This window comes from Euphorbia lathyris, chromosome 8, assembly GCF_963576675.1.
Source record: "Euphorbia lathyris chromosome 8, ddEupLath1.1, whole genome shotgun sequence".
NCBI lineage: Eukaryota > Viridiplantae > Streptophyta > Magnoliopsida > Malpighiales > Euphorbiaceae > Euphorbia > Euphorbia lathyris.
The window spans coordinates 84,415,952-84,424,045 of record NC_088917.1 but is presented as its reverse complement, the minus strand read 5'-3'; the positions used below and the strand labels follow the sequence as shown (position 1 = coordinate 84,424,045).

The 8,094-nt window shown below is 38.6% G+C and overlaps 1 non-coding gene across 1 annotated transcript; it reads left to right on the top strand.

The window, feature by feature from the left end:
* The first annotated feature begins 1,949 nt into the window (after positions 1–1,949).
* LOC136204934 (small nucleolar RNA R71) lies at positions 1,950–2,055 on the top strand. Its single transcript, XR_010675745.1, has one exon. It is a non-coding gene; the product is annotated as a small nucleolar RNA R71 (small nucleolar RNA).
* Positions 2,056–8,094: the final 6,039 nt, after the last annotated feature.

The window sequence follows — 8,094 nt, the reverse complement described above, 5'->3', positions numbered from 1 at the left end:
GTGAATTATGTGCATTACAATACTAGGATTAATTCCTTTTAAGTCTGAAATTTGCCATCCCATACTTCCTATCCTATTTCTAACAACTTCTTTCAATTTCTCTTATTGATCATTTGTTAACTTGTTATAGATAATTATAGGTAGAGAATCGCCTTCGCCTAAGAAAGCGTACCTCAAATGGTTTGGTAACTCTTTATGTTCTAATTTAGGGGGTATTACAATTGAAGGCGGAACTGATCCATCTTCTCGAATCAAAGGCTCTGGGTCCTTATCTTCTAATTCTTCTCCCATTATAAGTTCTGTTATTTCTTCTTTTTGAATAATGTCATTGATACATTCTTCAACTAAGTCAAGTTTCATACAAGCGAATTCCTCCATAGGATATTTCATTGCTTTGTTCATATTAAACTCGATCTTATCTTTTCCTATCCTTAAAACTACTTTCCCTTCCGACACATCAAGTAGAGCACGTCCCGTGTTCATAAACGGTCTACCAAAAATTAGTGGACAATTAACGTCATATCCAAACTCTAATATAACGAAATCGGTAGGAAAAATAAATTTGTCAACTTTAACTAAAACGTCCTCAATTATACCATATGGTCTCTTAGTGGTTTGATCCGCTAATTGCAAAACCATATTGGTACGTTTGATATCTTCTTCTAAACCTAACTTATTAAAAATAGACAACGGCATTAAGTTTATACTCGCTCCTAAATCACAAAGACAACTTGGGAATTCAATATGTCCCAACTTACACGGAATGGTAAAACATCCGGGATCTTTGAGTTTAGTAGGCAAATTGCTTGACACTATTGAACTACAGTCTTCAGTTAGCGAAATGGATGAAATTCCTTCCCAACTAATTTTCTTTGAAATTAAATCTTTTAAGAACTTACCATAGTTAGGAATTTGCGTAATTGCATCCATAAACGTCAAATTAATGTGCAAATTTTTAAGTTTATCCAAAAATGTTAAAAGTTGTTTGTCATAGTCCTTATTTCGGACTTTGTGTGGAAAAGGTGGTTTGGGTACAAATGTTTTTGTACTTGAGTCAATTGGTGAACTTTTTGTGTTTAATGTATCTTCTTTGGATTTTGGTAAATCAGTTCCTGGTAAAGTTGAATCTCCGGGCATTTTCGGACCTAAGTAATTTTTCCTTGAACGAAGAGTGATAGCCTTTACATGCTCTTATGGATTTTCTTCCGTATGGCTGGGAAGACTTCCCTCTTTTCGGGATGGAATTGATTTAGCAATTTGTCCAATTTGAACCTCCAAATTATGGATGCTAGATGAGTGGTTTTTCATAAGCTGATCGAATTTATTCTCGATCCATTTAAAACCATCGTCATAATTACTTCTTTTTCCACTGACAACATCTATAAATTTGTCAATTTTAGAAGATAAAGTGCTAATCGTATCTCTTGATTGATTTTGATAATTATTGGTACGATTTTGATTAGCATTTGCATTATTATTATTATTATCTTTCCAATTAAAGTTAGGATGATTCCTCCATCCAGGATTATAAGTATTAGAATAAGGATTATTAGTTTGGTTTTGCCCTTGGACAAAATTTACCTGTTCGATCTCACTCATACCTTCATAATCCACATCCGTTTGGATTCGATTACCATTAGCACCGCACGATGCCATAAACCTATCAATTTTGTGCGATAAGGCAGAAAATTAGGCTTGTAATATCGCGACTGGATCAAGATTCACTATACCTTTAACGGATGATGTGGTTGAGGATGATGGTTTCGCCACTGGTATATGTCCACGTTCTGCGGGCCACATACTGCTGTTGATTGCCATTTCCTCCAAAAGTTCTCTTGCTTGGGCTGATGTCTTCTTCATAAATAACCCTCCCGACATAGCATCTAATGAACCTCTAGTTGTAGGATTTAATCCATTATAAAATGTTTGCATTAAAAGTGCATCGGGCAATTGCTGGTGTGGGCATAAACGTTGAAGTTCTTTAAAACGTTCCCAAGCTTCATAAAGAGTTTCATTATCATTTTGAGAAAAAGATGTTAACTCTTTTATGACTCTTGCGGTTTTTGCTAAAGGAAAATATTTTGATAAAAATGCTTGGGCAAGTTGGTCCCAAGTTTCAAATGTTGCGTCTGGCATAGAAGTTAATCACTCTTTGGCTCTACCCTTCAAAGTGAAAGGAAAGAGGCGAAGTTTGATTGCTTCGGCAGTCACATCTGTTATTTTAAAAGTGTCGCAAATTTCTAAGAAATTTGTCAAATGGGTGTTAGGATTTTCGTTAGGTAACCCATAAAATGTTACATTATTTTGCAACATATTAAGCAAAGCTGGCTTAATTTCAAATTGGTTTGCGTTTATTTAGGGTCTAACTATGCTATTTGTTACACCGGCTACTCCTGGCCTAGCGTAATCCATAAGTGTTGCCATATTTTCTGGCTGAGGTTCTGAATTTTGTTTGTTTTTATTTTTCTTGTCTTTCTTTTTCTTTTTAATTGTCTTTTCAATTTCTAGATCTAGCGGTTTTGGTGGAATGCCTGAACTTCGAGAACTGCGCATGAACTTGAAATCTTACATGAACCGAAACTACCTTCAAAACAGAATTTGAAAAATAAATACGTTAGTAAATTAAAATTAATAAATTACAAAAGTTGAAATAAGTATGTATAAACCTAGATTCGAAATAAAACACGAAAAATCTAAATTTTTGTTAAAAAATTTGGCGTTCCCCGGCAACGGCGCCAAAAACTTGTTGAGCGATTTCCGCAAGTACACGGTTTCGCTTGTAGTAATAAAAAGATATCGATCCTACAGGGAACGTTTTTCAACAAAAACTTATTTATGTGTAGATTAAATACGACTTAAGGTTTATATAAATAGATAATCGTTATTTGAAATTGGTTTTTGAGTTTGATAGAATAAGAATTAGGTTAGAATATGTATAATGTTTAGAAATCAATTCTGTTTTGAATATGAATTACAAAACAGAAACGTTTAGTGTTTAAAATAAGAGAATAATTGTATTCGTTTGCATTAAGCAAAGAAAAAAACTTTAAACTTTGTATAAATTATAAAAATGTAATAACGTAAACTCCTTCAATTAAAGGGCTTTGAACCGTAGACAATCCTCATACGGTCGGGTTAGATTGCTACCTTAACCAAATTAATACTTATTTCCGATAAGTTGACTTAACGATCATATCGTCCTTAAGAATGAATTTGCTTAAGTGTTGAACAAAGTTTCCTTATAAAGATATTGAATTTAACTACGTTTTAATGAAAACACCAGAACTCACTTTCGATCATTTACAGAAGTGCTACATAAAAATTTATTGAATTGCATGAACTTTATTAGATGAAGTATAAATTTGATACAAGTTTACAGAGAATAAAAAGCATGGAAGCATTCGAACGACATTAGAGTTCCGGGTCGTCAATCCTTTCCTCAAACCTCGTCATAGAGTTTGTCAGGCTCCAGGGTCGAATCCGCTACTTAATCTTCTCGCTGAATCTTCGGAATAGAGATGGTTCGTCAACTACCAAAATGTAAACTAATATAAACAGGTCTTAATCTAAATCTAAATGCTACTGTGTATGTAATTATTTGATAAACAATGTGTGTACATCATATTGCTCTTTACAAAATCGAACTTCTAACTCTGAATCGTTTGAATCAGAATTTCTGCATTAATTCTGTACTAAATCTTAACTCTAAAAAATCACATATCAACTCTGAAATCAACTCTATATTTATAGATGTTGAAGAGTCGAGTCTAAGGAACGTGTCTGCTGTGAAGAGACGTTCTTATCCAATCGAACGGACGTGCTTATTTGAAAACGAACATATGTAAGTTGTGCTGCCAGAATTTCTGAACTTATCGAGAATGGAAATTCTCGGCCGAGAATGGGTAAACAGTTTTAAGTGCTCAAAACGCACAGGAGAAAGAGATGGCCGACGCGTGTCGCGACCGAGAATGGGGAATCTCGATCGCTACAAGAGTAATTATTTCCTGGATCAGACTTCGTTCCTCGTCTTCATTTTGGTGCGTTTGATTTTCGTCGTCTTTGACTCCTTTTGTAGGGTTTTCCTTCATTTTTGACCTCTTTTCGTTCCTTTTTGGATTTTACCAGATATTTAGGTACTGATAGGGGTCAAAAACCCCTATCTTTGGGTACGGTTTTAGGACGGGTTTTAGCGTTATTTAGTTAATAAGCGAGCAATTCTCGCATTTAAATGCTTTTGTGTGAGTTAGTTAGAAATTGGAAACGTTTTATTTACTTTTCGTTGTTTAGGCTCGTTTTATGATCAATTTAGGCAAATACGGCCAAAATGGCATGCGTATTATAATTCTGTTATCTTTTGAAGCTAATTGATTCGCCAAAAGTCGCACCGAATGAAGCGTTTGCTCAAAATAAGCGATTGGTGGGTCAATTTAGCCTTTGGACTAATGTTATCTGGAGTTTTTGTGCATGCGCAGGGATAAGTTCGGGCGAAAGACGCATTTTTTTGGCATTCGGCGACCGTGCGGGGGCGTATCGGGCAAGACTGCTCGACGAACTGACCTATTTAGGCCAGCTCACCGAGCTGGCTATGCCAACTCGCCGAGCTGGCCCTCAGAGGCCTAGTCGGGCGAGCAGGCCCTCAGAGGCCTGCTCGGGCGAGCAGCTCGCCTGCTCGCGACGAGCAGTGCCTGCTCGCCGAGCAGCTCGCCGTGCTCGGTGAGCAGACCTGCGGGAATTGGTCAAAAAGACCAATTCTGCCCCCACGACTCCATGACCGGCCCCACGAATTCCTACCTGCATAAGGACACGAAATAGGTCAAGAAAAGGGCCCGAGCTGCATCTATAAATAGGATTTTTCCAATGTAAATTAGGCATCTTTTATCTTTGTAATTTCCTTAGCTTCCACCTTGAGAAATCCTCTCCACCTCCTCCATATCGTTCAAACCTCCATTGAAGACACCTCCGAAGCTCCGTTCACCGAGGATTGCTCAAGCTCCACCCTTAAGTCCTAGGAAGACGCCTGCATTGGTAGACAGGTTCCCTGAAAGGGATTTTTCTTTTTTTATATTCTGTCTAGCCTCTGATACATGTTATGAATCCTAGGCTCATTGTAACTTCGTGACAATACTTTTCATCTTTGATATATATTATAGTTTTGTTTCTTCAATTTTTTTATTGCTTTAATCTTTGTCTTACGCTTTGTCTGATTGGTTTAACTCATTCGATAATCCCAAAATTAAGTTGGCACATATTGCGAGTTGAATCTGACCTAGTCAGTGCCTATAGGATTGACGACCCTATAGAAGATTAAGCCCAAATTGCTGAGCCTTAGAGCTAGTTTCGGCCTTACAAGGGAATCACGAACTAGGGACTTTAGGAGGATAGGTCGGGTTAATCGCCTCGGACACAAGTGACTTAGATTAGTTTTTAAATCCGTTGTCTAAACAACCTATTTTCATTATCATCATATACCTTCATGTTCCTTCGGGTAATCGCATTGGTAAAAGATCACTTAGGAGTAGTTTAACTTAATTAGGGGTAGAGTAACTTAATTAGGCGTAGAATAACTTAGTTAGAATTAGATAACTTAGCTAGGAATAGTATAATTCAACCTAGGAGTAGATTAACTTAAGAAAAACCAAACTCAAAACCCCCAAAGCCTAGATAACACCTGAGACCAAGTAGCTCGATACTTGCAGAAATAAATCCTGTGGACGATACCTGGACTTTTCCAGAATTTTATTACTTGATAACGATGGGGTACACTTATCCCTTAGTGAGCCTTGCGATGCCGAACGCCGTGAGGCGCATCAGGTACCTTGCATGAAAGAAACATATTCGGACGTAAAAGTACGCTAAATAGATATAAGCAGCACAATTTCGTAGTAAAACTGATGTAATTATTGATGATATTTTAGGTATATTTTGGGCTTAACACCCAAAATGACGCCAATTTGAACGTTAGCAGCTCTATCACCCCCTGGTCGGTCAGCATTGAGGATAATTTGCTTCTCACCCACATGCCTTCGACTACAGATATCAGAAATGTCGTGTTCTGCTTGTCCAAAGACAGCGCCCCTGGTCCTGATGGGTTCGGTGGAGCATTCTACTAGGCATTCTGGGAGATTGTAGGCCCTGATGTGTGTAATATGGTTTAGGAATTTTTCAGCAGTGGCACTATCTTCCCGGGGATGAATTCTAATTTAATGGCTCTTATCCCTAAAGTTCCCAGTGCAAAAAAAAATTGAGAATTTTAGACCTATTGTAATGAGTAACTACAGCTACAAAATCATTGCTAAAATTCTAGCTGACAGGCTGGCAAGTGTTGCTTCTAAAATTATTTCACAAAATCAATTCGGTTTTTGCTAAAGGGCGCAACATCCATCACTGTATTGCGGCTGCTTCTAAGGGAGTAAATTTGCTAAACAAAAAATGCTTTGGGGGAAACATAGCCCTAAAGATTGACATCAGAAAAGCTTTTGATACAGTGGATTGGAATTTCCTACTCTCAGTTATGGAAGCTTTTGGGTTCTTGTTGCAGTTTTGGGATTGGATTCTTAATATCCTCTCCTCTTCCCGCATCTCAATTATGATTGGTGGTGAATCTAAGGGTTATTCCCATTGCTCTAGGGGGGTTAGGCAAGGTGATCCTCTTTCACCCATCTTGTTTGGGATAGCAGACGATTTCTTCAGTAGGTGGCTTAACAAAATGGAGGCTGATGGTATGTACTTTACCATGTCTTACACCGGTTCAAACAATTTTCCCTCTCACATGCTCTATGTAGATGACGTGATGTTATTCAGGAAGGCCATGGCGGCAAATATGAAATCTATTGTGAATATCTTCCAACTGTATGGTGACCTCTCGGGTCAAAAAAGTGAATTGGGAGAAATCTTCAGTGTATTTCGGCAAGCATGTCTCTACTAGGAGACGAATGGCTCTTGCTGGAATTCTAGGATACAACAAGCTTCTTTACCGTTCACTTACTTGGGGGTACCCTTATTTCATGGGGAGCCAAAAGCTCGACAATTATCTGGCATGACATATGGTATTATCGCTAAATTCAGTAATTAGAAAGGTATGTCTCTCTCCTTCGCTGGCCGACTAACACTGATAAAATCGGCTCTAACGGGGGCCTTAGTCTATGCACTCACCATCTACAGATGGTCGGTCAAATTAATGAATCGGATCAATCGTTGCCGCCGTAATTTCCTCTCGACTGGAAGCACGGATCAGAAAAAATTGGTCACCGTCTCTTGGAAGGTCTGCTTTCGTAGCATCGCAGAGGGCGGGCTCAGAATCAAGGAACTGGGCAATTTTAACGTTGCTCTCATCGGAAAACTAGCCTGGGAAATGATATAGGGCATCTCGTTCATTCCTAGATTACTGAAGACTTGTTTCCTGACCTCCTCTGGAATGCCGAGAATCCATGTTAACTCCTCCTCAGTTTGGCCTTCTTGCAAACCTACCTTTAAAGTGCTTCAAGATCAAATCTAGTGGTGGATCGGTTTTTCTTCGAAGCTAAATTTCTGGACGGGTTTCAGGCCCCTGATTGCGCAACAACTAGGTGTAACGGATGCCGCTCAGAGATCTCTGGTTGACTCCGTTGAGCATTTTCTCTGTGGTGATCACTGGTTGAATATTCACACCTTTCCACAAGACATTCAAGACCGAATTAGAGCGGTAAACCGTGTTTGGAATGATAGTGACATCTGTGTTTGGGAGCCTGGAAAGTTCGGTAATTTCTCAGTGAAAAATTATTATCAAAATATGCAGCCTGATGGGCCAATGACTCCGTGGCACCGATTCATTTGGGGAACTCAAATCCCGCCATCCCGATCTTTCACCTGCTGGAGGCTTATGTATGACAGGCTGGCTACGCACGATAACCTTCAAAAAAGGGGAATCCACTTGGTTTCTCATTGCATCCTGTGCAAAGCGGATTCTGAAAACATGCTTCATCTGTTCACGGGCTGTACATTCTCTAAATCTCTATGGCATTGTCTTGAGGAAATTTTTGGGGTGTTCATCAACTGCTCAGGTACCTTCCTTTGCTTTATTTCAAGGCTCATGATCTTTCGTTTTGGTAACGAGGT